The following is a 17307-nucleotide window of genomic DNA, read 5'->3' as shown; positions in this document are numbered from 1 at the left end:
GTGTTTAATTGTAACAATTCTTTGTTCTATTCTTACACATATTAGTATCAGGTTGTCCACAACATTTACTTTCCATCTTCTGTGCTATTTAATTTTAGGCACAGCTATACAAAATAGACTATTTAGTTGTTTTTTTTTTTCAAACCCACAATAGAGTCTGCATATAACACAAGTTGAGGCTGACCTATTTACTGATAGCCAATAAAGATCTTCATCTTCCCACCTTATTTTATTTCCTAACTGTGTGATTTTTGTCCTTGTTCCTCTTCATGAATGAGCTTTCAAATATTCTGGCCTTAGTTGCAACAGCATGAGAGTTCTCATTGCTTTAACTTATTTCCCACATTTGGCTGAGGTAATTTCACTTTCATAATGTGTTCCAAGGAATTACTCACAGATTCAGTGAAGCCTCATTCATAAGAACATCTCTATAGTTATTTAAATATATGGGATAAGATGGACCAGAAGGAGAAGGATTCTGTCTAAGGAAGGGTAGTTTAGACTTTTCTCTGAGAGTTCATCTGGGCCTATTCTATCATACCACAGTCAATTGCCACACTCTTCCAGCTTCCAACTCCACCCCATTTTAAACTCTATGTCTGGTTTTGGTGACCTCTTAACTCAATTGCTAGTCTGAGTCCAATTTTATTCTTTGGGATTTCAATTTCCTAAAGAAAACCTTGAATTTTTTCTCTTCATATTTTAAAATAATATTTTATGTGTATTTGCACATGGCTAAGTGTATATATATATATATATATATATATATATATATATGCCACATACATATAGGAAGCCCTCAGAAGTCAAAAGACAACCTTTGATTTCTGGGAACTGGAGTGTTACACAGTGGTTGTGAGCCATCATATGGGTGCTGGAAACCAGAACCAAGTCCTCTGGGAGAACAGTAAGTGTTCTTAATCACTAGACCATCTATCTCTCTGACCACTTTCCCTGTTATTCTTGGGAGACAGTAAATACACATATTAGTCAAAGACACAAATTTTTAAGCCAAGCTGCCTGATCACAAGTCTCAGCTCTACCAACTTACTAAAAGAAAGATCTTGACCTTGACCCAGTTGTCAAACATCTTCGGTTTCCTCACATGTAAAACAGGGGTAATGAAGAAGCATTGATGTGAATAAATGAGTGCTGATGTCTAAGGGTCTTTGCTGTGAGAAATTTTTATTATTTCCTCTCTTGAGTGTTAAGAACATCTTCATATCCAACTCAAGCCCCAAATAATGTCATCTGTGCCTGGCTACAATACTGACACTATCGGTGTCACACACTCACCAAGCACAGCATCTTGGTGTTGTACTAGCCTAGTATCACAAAAAGATAGATGTGGCCAATATCCATATATTTCATGCAAACCTCTTCAACCTTTCTGTATTTGTGACCTTGAAAAATTAGAGCACAGAATATGCCTCAGCAAATGGAGAACCTTCTGTTTCTGGTTCTGTCTACCCTTTGAAATTCATAGTTAGATGATCCTGGTTGTTTCAAAAGAAGCAGATTTGTAGAATCACAGGGTATTAACCTAATGATGAAAGAACATTTGCTTACTTTCCAAACAAAATATGGTCTGCAGAAATCTGGCTAGGATGATGAAAGCATTATATTGAAGAAGTTCTATCTAATCCTTGATGTCTTTTATAGTAAACCATTGTGCCTGGCATTTTTTTCTTTTTTATTATTTAAAACAAGTTTTAAATTTTAAATATATTTTGATCATAGTCTTCTCCTTCCGCAAGTCCTTCCAGATCCTCTCCTCCTCCTTATCCACAAAACTTTTAAGATCTCTTTCAGAAATCAAACAATATCTTTTTTTTTTAACTTGAGTGCCAGTGGCCCTCCTGAGTGGTATCCACCCTAGCTGTGTGATGAAATTATATTGGTGTAAAAGGAGTGTTTTTTCCCTTTTATTTCTTGGCTTTATAATCATATGCTGGTGTGAAACATTTATGACAGAAATAGGATGGTCTACATTCTCAGAAATATGAGAAAAACCTACTGGTTGGAGGAAACCGGCATTTAAAACACCTTTGTTCTTGTTCCTTTAGAGACTGATGTTTGGCTGAAGTCTCAGAAAGTAAGATGACATTCTTTAATAATTATTTGCATGTGATTTGTCTTGTGTATCTATCATATCATTTGGTCCAGGGATGTGAACTGCTGCCTCCCTTCCTATTTTCCCTTTGCCACTTGACAACTGAGAAATCAATAATGCCTTGAAAATTAGAGCACTGCTGTAGAAGTGATGTAGTTACTAAACTCAAGATCATTGGTCAGAAGATGGAAAAACAGAAGACAATCCCCCATACCTTGAGATTCTGGCACTTCCCAAACTCTCACTTTCCCACTGTGTTTCCTAGACAGACAAGACACATTGTGTTTGAAGATCCCATTCACATATGCCAGCAATACAAAAATCTAGTTGTTACTGACTTCTTGATTGGAATTAATGCATGTGTTGTTAGAAAATTTTGGAAGTTGTTCATAATATATAAAGTTGAGTATCCTGATTAACTGACAGTCTTTCCTTTTATAGCTTTTATTCTAAAAATCACTTATCTATGGTTAAAAGCGCATCTAATGAATCACACCAGAACCCCTGAATCACAGCGTTGCTTCCTCGTGGTCTCAGTTTCCTCATTTGATAATGAGAGAAAGCAGAATATCAAAGCTTCATTTCATGTGGATAATTCTGTTATACTTTCATTTAACCGATTATACTGGTTCATAATTAGAAGGTTAAATAGAATTAAATAACTTATTTATAAGGTAATTATACTTCAATTTTTAGTATTTTATAATACAACTCATGCTAGCAGCAATCTCTGTAGAATAGGAGCCATGGAAAGCAACAGGACTCATGTTGAATGTTTATTGACGGAGAATGTTACTCTAAGAAGGGAGAATCCCAGCCACACAGTCTACGCGGCCTAGCCTTCAATACCTTCAATAAGCCCATTCCTTGGCCATTTGCATCTTTTTGCCTAACTTTTAAATAACAAGGGAGTGCATCTGGATCATCAAGTTTTTAGTAATTGCATTGTTTTTACTGCTAGCTAAGTTGGTACCACTGATATATCATCTGTCAAGAGATAATGGTGAAAGTAGGAAAGGAAGGAGCAGTTTACATTCCTGGGGCAACTTAGACAATAGATACACAAGACAAGGTATAGGTCAATATTGGATATGAATGTCATTACCATACACAGATTCTTCAAACTGAATAAAATTTGTGACAATAGATGCTATTATGTAGAGAAGTCAGAAAAATGTGTCATCTAACTGTGAATTCATTGATTATTTTTATAATTAATTGGGCAACAATTGTAAACTGGTAATCATATAAGCAAATTAGAAGTTGTATTCAGTCTCCAAAATACACTTGTGCCACTTCTGGGATAATCTCAAAAGAATGAATGGACACTCTCCAAATGGCATCAAGTATTGCCTGGGCTGTAGTGGGTCTCACAAATGCTATATCAGTTTTAGTTTTGTTTACAGTAGGTGTATTCATGAAAGAGGATCTAGTTCTAAAAAATGGGGAGGAGGGCAGTAATGGCTAGGACTTCTAGGTTTATGCTAGAAAAATAATTGATGAGAGACCCTCCATGCTCTTCTCTGTTCTGACTTGACGGTAGATTTAATATCAAATGTTGCTGGTATCATGAAGTAGAAGGAGTCAAGACCTTGGCAAAAAAAAAAAAAAAAGCTATATGCCAACCTAGGCTCCACTTTGGAATTTCATTTGTATGAGACAAGCACTTGTTCTATATGGTTAAGGATTTAGTGTTTACTAGTTATACTATATAAACTAGTTGAGCTCTCAACACATTGTCTTAAGTTGCATTTTGTATAAGCATTCACCTTAAATATATTTTAAAAATCCCATGCATTTCTCATTGAACTGTGAACTTCTTCAGAACTGAAACTCATGGTGTATAGTCAAATAGAAAAAGAATAGTCTAAATATTCTCTAGATTTGGTTAAATCACACTGAATTGGACTGAAAATGAAACAAACTGTGTAAAATGGAAAGAAACTTCCAAGAAGGCAAGTCATCATTCCAGCTACAGAGGTTACAAGAGGCTTGGGGAGGGTGGTATTTGAGCTGATACTTTAACAAGCTGGCTTTAGTTTAGATATAATGTGAGAGAGATTATATGTCTGGATAAACAAACAGTATGAGTATTTGGAGTTTGGTGTGAGTAGAATGTGGGAGAACAATGAGAATCAGTGACATATTAATTGTGCTCCTGTTGTGACCAGAGGAAAAGCCCATGAGGAAGTGATTAAGAATGTATGTGATAAAGCAAAAACAATTATAAATGTCACAAGAGCATGGAGAGATGTCCCCTGACAGACTAGGTTGGGATTTTGATCTTGTTTTGTCTCTGTATAGCTGGGGATCACACATGAGAGGTCAGCACCCTACTACTACCTAACTCTACTCTCAGCCCTAAGAGTAAATTTTGAACAACAGGCAAAATAGCCACTCTCCATAGGTGGTCAAAATCCTCTTTCAGGAACTTCCATGTTATTGTGCAATCAATAGAGAGCCATTGAAGGGATATTGTGGAGAGACTTGAAGATGGCCAATGAGTTTGAAAATGAGTTGTGTTGCACATAGTTGGAGATCACTGGGGACTTTGGAAAAACAATGAAAGAAATAAGCAGAATTTTGCTTTCAATGGGGAATCTTCAAAGTGAGGTAGGTGTGAAAGTGATAAAGGGGATCATAAGAAAAGCAAAGAACCTAGTTACTAGGTAGTTATAATTTCCAACTGAAATAATTATTCAATTACTGAGAGCCTATATTTAAGATCTGTTGTGTAGACAGTGTAAATGTATGGGAAAGAAAAGCTTCTGAATACAGCAACAGTCATTATCTTAAGTTCATGGATACTGATGTGAGTAAATATAGAAGAGAAATCCTGGCTCCTTCTACCTTATTCCTGGAAGTAAGTCTGTTGTTTCATGGCTGGAGATGGCTATTTGATATCCAGCTGTTCTACATTCTAATTTTCTAAAAGGAGGAAGAGAGACATAGAAACTCCCTTTAACATTTACTGGAAACTTAAAACATGTTCCTACTATCTTATTGGCCATAATTTTGTCATTTGTCTCCACCAAATTTCAAAGCAAAAAGAAAAAATAAGACATTCTTTATTCTGAGAAATCTAGTGACTTGCTAAAAGTCTAGAGAAGGAAGAAATCAATATTGAGGGATGTGACACAGGCACAAAAGATAATTGTTCTCATAAGAAGTCCTATAGAGTAGTAATATTCTAGTTAGTAACTTGCTGGAAATATTGAAGAGAATTGGGACAGAAAAAACCAAGTAAGGAAAATAAACATGAGTCATCCTCATTAAAACAGTAGAACATTCTAGTCTTCCAGGTTCAGCTCTGCAGATAACTCAAGTTCTGCATTTTCTTACAATCTTGCTTATTTATGGGGTGGAATCTTAGTTTAGCTTGTCCAGACCTGCTCCCAGCTCACTGCCTTTACTATGTAGATGAGTGTGATGTCACCTGCTCTGCAGTGCAGGCTCAGCATGCTCTAAGTGGATCATAGCCTGCACAAATGCCAAAGAGATTTTGGACAGGAAGAACGTGTACAGATAAAATAATAATAATAACAACAACAGCAATTACATAAGGCTTATGAATACCATAATGTTCCACCTGGGCTGACTGATTCTCGTGAGTCCCTGTGTCTGCTTTCCCATTTGGCGCTAGGTTTTCTCAGGCTTTGTTCTAGAAAGGGCACATCCCTGTTGCATGAACTTTGTGAACTCAGCTATTTTCTCATTTCTAGGCTCAGGTACTATTCCTGAAGTTTCATTAGCAACTGTACATGGATTCATAAATGTCACAAATGTCCTCTGAAGCTTCTGAACTCTCCTTTGGTCAATCAGGGTTATATCTTTCCTCCCATAGTTTGTTGGCTCAGATCGTAGGTGGTAGAGACTTACGTGCCTAGCCCTCATGTTGGCATCAATATTTTAAAGGAAAATTCTAAAGCAGGAAGAACAAGGGAAATGATTCCAAATTTGATGAAGTCAATTACATGACTAGAGCAATGTAATGACCCATAAGAAGGGAAAATTGGCCAATGGCAAAAGAGCTATTATGACACATTAAAAATAAGAATAGGTTAGCTACTGAAGAAGAGATGTTTATAAAAGATGTGGGAAAGAAAATTATATCCATCCTCCTACAATTAGATGGATTAGAGACCATCATTTTGTCCATTTTCTTTTTTGTTCTACTAATGTTATTGTTTGAATTACACTGGTATTAAATTATAGGGATAGTCTATCATGAAAATTAACTCAGAAAATGGGGTAGTGGATAAAGGCTGAAGTGTGGGTGTTCCTTTAAGTCCTGTAGAACATCTCTAAGTGCTTTTTGTGTGTGTCTTTTTCTATCTTTCTTGAGTTTACAAAATAATTTTTATATGACATCAGTATGCCTATTATACCTATTATTGTGGTAAACAAAGCATAACATTTACTCTCGAAAAGCGTCTAATTCAGTTAGACCAACAGGCAAGTAGCACAAATTTAAAATAGTTAGAGTAATTAGATTGTTGCAACCATTAGACAGCTTAGAAGACATGCCAGATAACACAGTAAGAGATCCTGGAACAAAAAAAAGGACAGGTTACAAATGCGGGTTGCAAATAAAGTATGTATTTTAGTTAGTAAAAATGAATTAATACTAGTTCATTGATGTCATAAACATGCCATAATAACACAAGATGGAAATAGTAGGGGGGATTATTTATGAAATACATATTACATATGTACTACAACCATAATTTTCTATAAATATAAAACTGTTATAAAATAAAAGTGAATATACATACACAGAAAGACAGGAACTAAGAGAGAGAGAGATGCAGAAGGAGATGAACAAAAATCCAGAGAGAGAAAAACAAAAATAGACACAAGAGAGAAAGAAAAATAGACTCAAGAAATGATACTCTATAGTGACTTTTTCTCACTTTTACTTTTCCCCCTCATTCTTACTGGTATCTTTCTCTGACTCATTTTGTTGATTTTTTTTTCAATACACAACCTCTAAACCTTGAACATCTCAGAGCTCTAGTGTGAGTGACATTTTGCACCCTGCATAGATTTTTTATATCCTTCTATGTGACCTTATTGAAACTTGTGGCTTTAAATACCATCTGTGAGTCAAAGAACCATGGGTGTGTGTCTCATCTTTTCAGAGCGCTCACTTCACTCCACAGCCGACTTGGTATCTTCTTATGAGTGTTCACTGCCTTCCTGAATGGAACACTCAATTTCACTTTATAATTAGTCTGTGGCCCCCTGTTTCCTTGGTCACTGTAATAGCTATTAAGATATACTCACCCAGACCATAAATAAATAAATAAATAAATAAACAAACAAACAAACAGATAAGTAACAATCGTCCTTCATCCATCTCATGAACAGATCATAGTTACTATCTTCACCAACATTACCTATGTAGAAGTTGCCATTTTGCTAGCTCTACCCTATATCTTTAATTTCAGGTAGAATATCTCTTCCATCTTTATGGCTCACTCATACTTTGAACTTTGATGTTTATTAAAAATAAACAAATAAATTTTAGAAGTCAGGCTAATAATCATCCATGTTAGAGATTTCCTTGTTGATTTTCAACTCTAGTTACCTTTGGACCTGCTAACTGTTATCTCATGCAGGCTGTCCCACACTGACTCCCTTTTCCCTTATCCACCCAACACAAATATAATTTTTGACATCATCTGGCTTGAGACTTCACCCAGCATGCAAGGTGATTCTAGGTCATGCCTTTTCTCTCTGCTTGGAGCACTTGCTTTGCCCCTCCCGGTAGCAACCTTTGATGCTCTGAGTGTTCTGTCTGTTTTTTATGGTCAGAGGTGAGGTCTCTGAATGGGAAGAGGAAAAAAAATTGAGTTTTATACTTGTCTTTCGAATTCAAGAAAAATAGGGAATGGTAAAAATGTAAACAGTCCAGATATGGCATGCCCCTCTTCACTTTTAAATGAGACACACAGTGTGAAATAAAAGTGGATTTGTCCTGGCTCTCATTTCCCCAGGCAGGGTGTCAGCTCCTGGTGCTTTTCCATCTGTCAAGGGGGTGTGGGCCTGTCAACCAATTTGAAAACGCTTTTGTCTACATTCCCTCTGGTACAAATATAGGCATCACACCAACAAGTCTTTGGAGAGTCTAAAATCACCCAAGGATCGTGCAGGTTGGACACTAAGATTGCATAATGTACAGTTTTACTCAAGTATATATTATGGATTCATCTAACTTTTACATGTAATGTGCCAAGCTTTGCATCACTAATTGGACTCTAAAATCAGGTACATCGGTGTGCTTAAGAAAGTTATAATTTAATATGAAAGATTGACATAGAAGTAGATGAAATATTGAGTAAGGTGTAATGCTAAAATGTAGAATAACACATAATACTGGGTGTACATAAAGGAGAGTGAGGTCTTCTGGGCAGTGTGAAGGTGAAACTATAGAGCAATGAATGGTTCTCAACCTTCCTAATGCTGTGACCCTTTAATACAGATCTTCCTATTGCGGTGACCCTCAACCATAAAATTATTTTTGTTGCTACTTCAAAACTGTAATTTTGCCACTGTTATGAATCATAATGTAAATATCTGGTATGAAAGATTATCTAATTTGTGACCAAAAGGGATCATGACCCATTGTTGAGAACCACTGTCCTAGAGGAAGGAAGTTATCCCTGCCAGTCTGTAGCATACCCTGAAGTGTTCTGGAACAACTTAACTGTGGAGAGCTATGCCCTTCTCAGCATCCCTGATTCCCACATAGAAGGTAGAATGCCCATTATAAAGGAAATAGTGATGTGCTGGAAAATGGAACTTTGTATCATGCATATAATGTCAGAATGATTTTTTTTTTATTTCCAACACTAAGTATTGTCCTAGTCAATAGATACCATGACTCCTTAAGTAAACTCCTTGGATGAAGAAAAGAAGTTTCCTTGACAAACAACTGCTCATGGCTCATGCTATCACATTAAAACTAAGTAGTCATGGTAGCATGTGCTCTAAATGTCTCCCCTGTGTGATTGGCTCCATCATTTCTCAACATGGACTTTCCAGGGCATTGTGACCTACTGATTTCCAGAGTGTAAAAACTCACTTCTACAGTGTGCATGATTAAGACATGTGGGATATGTTTTGACTGATGATGGGGTTTTATTAACAGCTCCCTTCCCATACTAAAAGCATTGTTCCTGTTCTATTCTCCTGTGGACCATGTCTTTCCCCACATTGCCTATCCAGTGTTGACTTTGGTTCTTGAATATTGCCAAGAGTCCACTATAATTTCTACATGGAAGTATTTTCTGGGTTTTTTTTTCTTTTTTCTGAATCTAAGTCAGCTAAGCTACTTGAGTTATTTTATAGCTAACAAAAGAAAGGGATTGCAAGAGTTAATTGCAAAAGATTATGTGAAAACTTTGACATATGAAAATGGAATTATTTTTTCTATGGAGATGTGAGACTCCCTAGAGTCATCTAAAAACATACTCTGTACACTTGTGCAGGGAATAAAAGAGGGTGAGGAAGGGGTTCCAGGTTCCTTTTGTCTGGTGTCAAAAACACAGTATGGGATGATTCAGCCACTCTTATGGATCTTTTCCAACTTTGTTGTTTTATTCCAACAGAAACAAGGTGGGGACAATAACATATTAAGTATGGTACAGAGTCTGGAGACAAATTTCAGAAGTCTGGAAAATATTTAGTATTGTACATATGTCCCTCAGTACAAGTTAATCAAATACCATATGAATTAGTTATAAATCCATAGTTTTCAGAATTGATTCTAATTTTCTTTTTTGAAGTGGCTTCTAAATATATGAATATGGAGTAAAAGCACATGACCAAAAAAAAAAAATCTTTCTAAGTTTAAAGCAAGTATCGGAAAACTATAGCCTGTGGTTTTGTTATTAGCACAGGGCCATGTGTATGTATTTACGTATTACCTGCCCTGCTCTTGTACTACAGGGGAAAATCCAGCACTTGGGACAGAGCAAGCATGGTTTTCAAAGCCTAAAGCATCCTTTCTGTGGCCTTTTAAAGGAAAATTTGCTTTTTAAAAGTCTTTGTACCCCAATGTCCTCAATCTGTACAAAAAGGAATAATATCAGTGATCACCCTATCTCTGCTAAAATTCTGACATTCTGGGTTTTCTTTTGAAACCCTATAAAGTTCAAACCGCCACTAAGAACAAAAAATAAATAAATAAACAAACAAAATTGAAATGTATTTTCCCTGACTGCGAATATCTCATCTGACTCTGGTAGCAGCTTTTATTGTCGAGACAACTTTTTTTTTCCTTATTGAACACCTGGATGTGTCCCAGGGGTTGGTTGTGCATAAAGTGAAGAGACTGCTATCCCCAGGAAAAGAGAAGTGGAGAAGCCTGGAGGCACCCAGCCTGCTCTCTGTTCACCTGTTTGCTCTGAGGAACTCTTAATCAGCCCTCCTCCACTCACTGGAAATCAGATGCAAACAAGATGACTGCCAGCATCTGGCAGTAGGCGTTAAATGGGAAACCTGCACCTCTCGAGGTGTTTCATCTAAAATAAACCCTTGTGGCAGGGAGCAGAGCTTTAAATGAGGTGCCTTTTAAATGTGCACCCTGTCTTTCTAAATTGCCAACACTCAACGTGAGTCTTCATTCAACATCCGGGACATTTAAAAGCATATAATACATATAAATTACATATCTTTGTTACCTATATGTAATTATGTAAAGTATATTGTAATTGATAGGCATCCGATGAGCTCTACCCTAGATAAATGATTTTTGAAGGGTAAATGTGGTCCTTCAAAATGCATATTAAATACAGCTTCTGAACCTACCTAATGACTCCAGGGACAAAGGCACCTGCCTCTAAGCCTGGCAGTCTGATCTCTGGAACCCAAATGGTGGAAGAAGAGTACCAACTAGTAGAAATAGTACTCTGAGCTCCATGATGCTCACATCATGCTTATTTTACATTACAGTATTTCTTACAGTCAGGCTGATGGATCTTTATCTTTAGTGTGTGTTTCTCTCTCTCTCTCTCTCTCTCTCTCTCTCTCTCTCTCTGTATGTGTGTGTGTGTGTGTGTGTGTGTGTGTGTGTGTGTGTGTGTGTGTGTGTGTAGTTTTGTTTCGTTTTGTTTCGTTTTGGTTTGGTTTGGTTTGTTTTGGTTTGGGTTTGGTTTTTTCAAGGCACAGTTTCTCTGTGTAGTTTTGGTGCCTGTCCTGGATCTCACTCTGTAGACCAGGCTCGCCTCAAACTTACAGAGATCCTCCTGGCTCTGCCTCCTGAGTGCTGGGATTAAAGGCATGCACCACCACTGCCTGGCATGTGTAGTTTTTCAGATGAGGTTTCTCTGTGTATCCCTACCTATTTTGTAACTCCCTCTGTAGATCACACTGGACTCAAACTCAGAGATCCACCTGTCTCTGCCTCTCTAGTGCTGGGATTGAAGTCATGTACCACAACACCCAACGGAACTGATCATTTTTAGAGGAGTCTTTCTCATTGATTTTTCATGTTTCTGTGTGTTTGCATAGGACTTGAGTTTGTTTGTTTATTTATTTATTTATTGAAAATAAATTTCTTCTCTCATACAATACATCCTAATCACAGTTTCTCCTCCTTCCACTCCTTCCAGATCACCACCACCTCCGCTCTGCCCCAGATCTAACCCACCTCCATTTCCTCTTCAGGAAAGAGTAGGCCTCCAAGAGATGACATCCAAACAAGACAAAACAAGATAGAATAAGATAAAAGGCAACCCAATAGGAGGAAAAGAGGCCTAAGAGCACTGAGTTTTTTATTAGATTTTTCTTTTTTAACTCACTGTATTCTTTTTATGAGAGTATTTACGATGTTCTAGTGAGACTAGGTTATGGGAGGAATGAGGGCAGTTTCTCTTGATTGGTGTAGCTCAGTTGAGATTCACTCCAGTCTATGGATCAGATCAGACTTCTGCTTCATGGGACACTCCATCGAGTTCTGACTCCAAGACTCCCTTCTAGCCAGGGGGATTTTACTGGTCAGACCTCAGAATATAGTTCCCTGACACCTACCCTTAGTTGGCCAGGGTGGGTTAGGCAGGAAAGGGCCTTTGTCTCTAAAGTTGCTTAGCCACTCACTCAGTGAATTTTTCATTTGACTTCTTAACACTGCTCCAGTTGAGTCCCAAGAAGAGGAGAGGCTCTTCTTGGCACCTATGTGCTATGTGGATCGCAAGATTCCTTTCTGGCTGCACTGAAATTCTGTGCAGTGACGAGTCCATCGTTAACTACAATTTTGGTTCTCTTCTCCCATTCCCACCCCGCAAACACTTTTGTTCTCTGCCACATGGTTTTTGTCCCTCGCATCACTCCCCACCACCTCATTTTTCTTGGCTAGATTGTATAATGCTCAAAGTATAGTCCACATGTTCTGAGGCCCTCTCTGTGTCTTTAGCTATCATCTCAGGCCACATGGCATTCTGTATAGGAGCTAAGCAGTCCCACTTCGTGCTGAGCCTCCAGACTCTGTTTTATTCTACTTTCTTTGTCTGTGCATGTATTTTATTTTCTCTTCCGCTCAAAGTTTAGTTCCTTTCTTCAGTCCCCCACCACAGGGGATGACTATTCTTCCACTATCCTCACATTATTCCCTAAAGATTCTAGCTGCCTGAGTAAGGATGTGCTTGGGTATTGGCTGCCATCCTCTCCCTTTGTAAGATGTGTCTCTTTCATCTATGTAGATAAAACATCGTCCTCTGCTTAGCATCCAATACAATACTTCACTTGAGCTCATTTAGAAGACACAAATAATGTTATAAATAGTCCCATAGGTCAGAGACTGTCAACAGGGTGTCAACATTCCTAGAGAAATATTTTGGAAATTAATGAGGGCTCTTGAGAGTGTTATAATGAAAAAGGTGCAATTAGCTCCAACAAAGGCGGGGGATGGTGGTGGCATAGACGCTATGTGCTCTCTAGTACAGTAGACAGTTCCAAATAATGATAAATGATCCCATGTCCCAGCAGACATTCAAGTGAGTGGGAAACGTTTTATTTTTCTGAACCCACCAGCTCCACTCTGCATGGGAACATGAAGTGTCTCTTACAAACTTTTACTAACCCTTGTTTTTTGTTTTTTTTTTTAAGAATACAAATGCCCATAAATAAAGAGAAGGTGTGTCGTCATTATTTTGGAGAATCACCTTTGTCAGTCAGGCCATGATTCTGAAGCCTCCTATACAACACTTCGACAATATTTGTACCTGCTTCAATCCAGCATCCAATTTTTTCACTTTATGTTCCAGTGCATCATGCCCAACTGTATACATGTTGAAACATACAGTATCTTATTTTAAATTGTGTTCCTTGTAATTTTTTTATGGAATTACAATTGCAATTAAACTGTTACATTCATTATGTTAATTTTCTTTTTTTGAATTTTATGTGTATAAATTAACTGCCACCATTTTTCTTTTTAAGTAAAAAATAATAAGAGGAAATATTTCAGGGTTCTTGAGCCAAATGACTTCTCTTGCAGCTTTTTAAACATGGTACTGCCAAAGAAAGGAACTGGTGGGTAAAGTGTAAGCAAATGAACATAGTGAGTCAAAATGATTTGTGAATATTGAAGTTTAAATTTTATATAATTTTCACATCACAAGTTATTGCTATGGTTTGGTGTTTGTTTTTTTTTTTTTTTTCAAGCACTTTAAAAATACAAAAACATTCTTGGCTCTTGGCTCTTGATGTCTTCCTTGTCAGAGCTAGTCTGCTGATCTATGCTTTATAGTGTGTTATATATAAGCTTTTATGGACTGAAACAGTATTATGACCAATTGTATTTCTTTAATTCCTTGATTATGATATAGTTAAAGTTTTATGTTGAACTTTTAAAATATGTGCAAATACTCTAATAGAAAGTTGGGGGTACTATACTAGATTGGGGATCACATCAGTACCTCAGTCAACCCTCCTCAGAGAAGTTTCTTCTTGCAGTAGATGGGAAATAAAACAGAGGCACACAGTTGGATAATGTGCAGAGAGTGGAAGGCTTTGGAGCACTTGGTCCTAAAGAAAATTCTTCTTCAAAACCCTCCCCTCAAAGCTCAGGGATCTATGAGGAAGAGGAGGTGGAAATATTTAAAAGCCAGAAGTTATGACGACTCCAAGGAAACAGTGTCTCCTGCATACAACAGGACTGATGCACACATGAATTGACAAGAGACATGCAGAAAACTTGCACAGGTTTAAGGCAGATGGGGTCCCAGCCCTGAGAGGGTGAAGTGGACACAGGGTCCCACCCCTAAAAGACGCTGTTTGCTGTTGATACCTGTTGGCAAATGGAAAATCAATTTTCTCAAATGGAGTGCTCCTGGGGATATCCACCACACTCCATGGCAGGCCCCGTGGTCATAATTTGCCAACACAAAATTAACTCTGTGTTTTTGTTTTTGTTTATTGTGAACTATTTTTGTTGTTGTTTGTTTGTTTGTAAGTATATCAGTCCTCAAAGACACTGTTTCCTTGGAGTCATTGGTAACTTCTGGCTCTTACAATCTTACCACCTCCTCTTCATCATAGATCCCTAAACTGTGAGGGGAGGGATTTGATGAAGACATCTCATTTAGAACTGAGTGTTCCAAAGTCTTTCACTCTCTGAACATTATCTAGTTCTCTCTCTCTCTCTCTCTCTCTCTCTCTCTCTGTGTGTGTGTGTCTGTCTTTCTTTTTGTCTGTCTGTCTGTCTGTCTGTCTGTCTGTCTCTCTCTCTCTCTCTCTCTCTGTGTGTGTGTGTGTGTGTTCGGTCTTACTTGTTTTTGTTGCTTTTGCTTTCTATTTTTTATGTTTGTTTGTTTATGACAGAGATAGAGAACATAAAGTTGGGTGGGTAGGGAGGTGGGAAGAATCTCAGAAGATCCGAGAGAGGGACAAAGACATCAAAATATATCCTATAAAACAATTCTTACAATATATATAATATATATTGCAGCTCGAGGCTTGAGAGATGACTTGGTGGTTAAGAGTGCTTACGGTCTTTCCAGAGTATGTGAGTTCAGTTCCCAGCACATACATCAGGTATCGCACATCCACCTGTAACTCTAGCTTCATAGGCTCTGATGCCCTCTTCTGGCCTCTGTGGTCAAACTTATAGGTGTCATACATTCATACAGAAAGATATAAATTAAAAATAAATTTGTAAAGTATCTTGATAAAAAAGATATATAAAACACAAATTGTTGAGTCTACCTCATGGATCTTTATTTAAATGATGAAACATATCCAAGACAATCCCCAACAACAGGCTCTCAGAGTAAACAAAGAAGGTTATGGATTTTATTTACATTCTCAACAGTCTTGATATGATAAAGCACTTGTGAGGTTTTTGTGTTTTTGTTTTGTTTTTGTTTTTTTGTTTGTTTGTTTTGGTTTTGGTTTTTTTGTTTTTTACACTTGTGAGTTTTGATAAGACTGAGAAATTCCTGTCTGAGATAAGGAAAACTTTCCTGAATTATCTCTGATGCAAAGCTGGTAGATTAAGTTCAAGTCCAATTACTTTCAAGCTGGTGGAAATGCACGTCTTTTCCAGGCCTACAGAATGAGCAGGGTCTGGATCGAGTTGCATTTAGTAAAATATTAAGGTTTGGGTTTGATCTGTTTTGATAGGTTGTATTATCTGTGAATTATATTTAATCAGCACCCAGCTAAGTGTTACAAAGTGTTCAAAAAAAAAAAAAAAAAGGTCATTAGTCTTGACTGTATTATGTATCATCTATATTCATGTCATGAATTACTAAGTCTTTGGAATCTCCTCTTGCTCCTGTGGCAGTGGCCCATCAATGTACTGAGGAAGAAAAGGAAAAGGAAGGTGTAGCTACTGTGCAGTTCCAATGCTCAGAGAACAAAACATCAAAATGCTTTCTGAATTCTAACCCAATTTTCTCTAGCTCAGAGGTATGGTCTTTGTCCACCCACTTAGTGATTTCTCGATCTGTTTTCTGGAGCTGCTCATGCCTTCAGGAACTTCGAGTACAATGGAAACATCTGAAGTCTTTAACACATGGGAATTCAGAGTGCCAGGAAACCCACTGCATGTTGCTGCATCCACTCCCTAGACCTTGTAGCTGATACCATTCCAGACCTTCCAATCAGTTCTTTGTTCCTCTTCAGTGTGTTTCTAAAGTCCTGAACTCCACTGTCAGTTTCAGGTTGGACTTCTCTTTCATTTGTCTTCTGTCAGTAACTATCCTTCAACCGTGGTGCTACCAGCTGCAAGGTTCCAGTCTCATAGGCAGAGAAAAACATTATAAGTGCATCCAGAACCCAGAGGGATTTAGCAAGTCCCTTGTCTACACAAATCCTTGTTTTCAAGCCCAGTGTTCTGTGCCTATCTTTTGTAACACTGAATGATGCATCTCAAAGCTGGGATTTTGAAAAGGGAGGTTGGGTAAAACTAAGACAATAAATAAAGGCTTAATGTTTGGTTCAGTCAAAACAAATTACAAGTTTGGTTGCATCTGAGTCTTCTTCAGTATAACTGAAAACTGAAATATGAATGCAGTTTAATAAAAACAAGGACACAGTTATACAAACTCTGTGTTTTGTATGCACATGAGTCCACCAAGAAGTGGTATAGGGAGTGGGGAGGTGTGCATCTGTGTCTGTATGTGTGTGGAAGTCAAGAAAATAAGGCCATACATAATCACTGTCTCTTTACTGCCATTAAAAAAAAATCCAAATACCTTGAGAACTTGCCCAAAGGTTCTAGCAGAAAAGCACAGCTATTCCTTATACCTTTGAACTAAGAATATAGGTCCTCCTGTGTTTGGGGAGGTCATCCTCTTCAACTGAGTGTGCAGCTTTAGGAAACACTCATTCTGAGTTTGGGGGATTTTGTTGTTGTTATTATTTTTCTTGTTTTTTTTTTTTTTTTTGAGAGAGAGAACGTGAAGTTGGAGGATGGCATAGAGGATCTGGAAGGAGTTGGGGAAGAGGAAAGAAGATGATCAAAATATATTGTTTGATAAAAAAACTTTTAAATAAAACATTTTAAATATCCAAATAACTGTAAAAAAAAACTATGACAAGAAATTTACATGCTAATGGTGCATTTGAAGAAAAAAAAGAGAGGAGTCTTAAGGACTGTGGCTTTGAAGTAGTAAAAGGTGATGTCATGGGTAGTTACTATTTTTGCTTTACAGCTGGAACATGGCTTCTGTGCTGCATCTTAATCT

At 37.4% G+C, this 17307-nt stretch overlaps 1 protein-coding gene across 2 annotated transcripts in view; it reads left to right on the top strand.

The window, feature by feature from the left end:
* Ca10 (carbonic anhydrase 10) overlaps positions 1 to 17307 on the top strand; it is a 517658-nt gene that overhangs the window by 69868 nt on the left and 430483 nt on the right. The window lies entirely within an intron of this gene.

This window comes from Peromyscus leucopus, chromosome 8b, assembly GCF_004664715.2.
Source record: "Peromyscus leucopus breed LL Stock chromosome 8b, UCI_PerLeu_2.1, whole genome shotgun sequence".
Taxonomy (NCBI): domain Eukaryota; kingdom Metazoa; phylum Chordata; class Mammalia; order Rodentia; family Cricetidae; genus Peromyscus; species Peromyscus leucopus.
The sequence above is the reverse complement of the archived record's forward strand: the minus strand, read 5'-3'. Positions and strand labels throughout refer to the sequence as shown.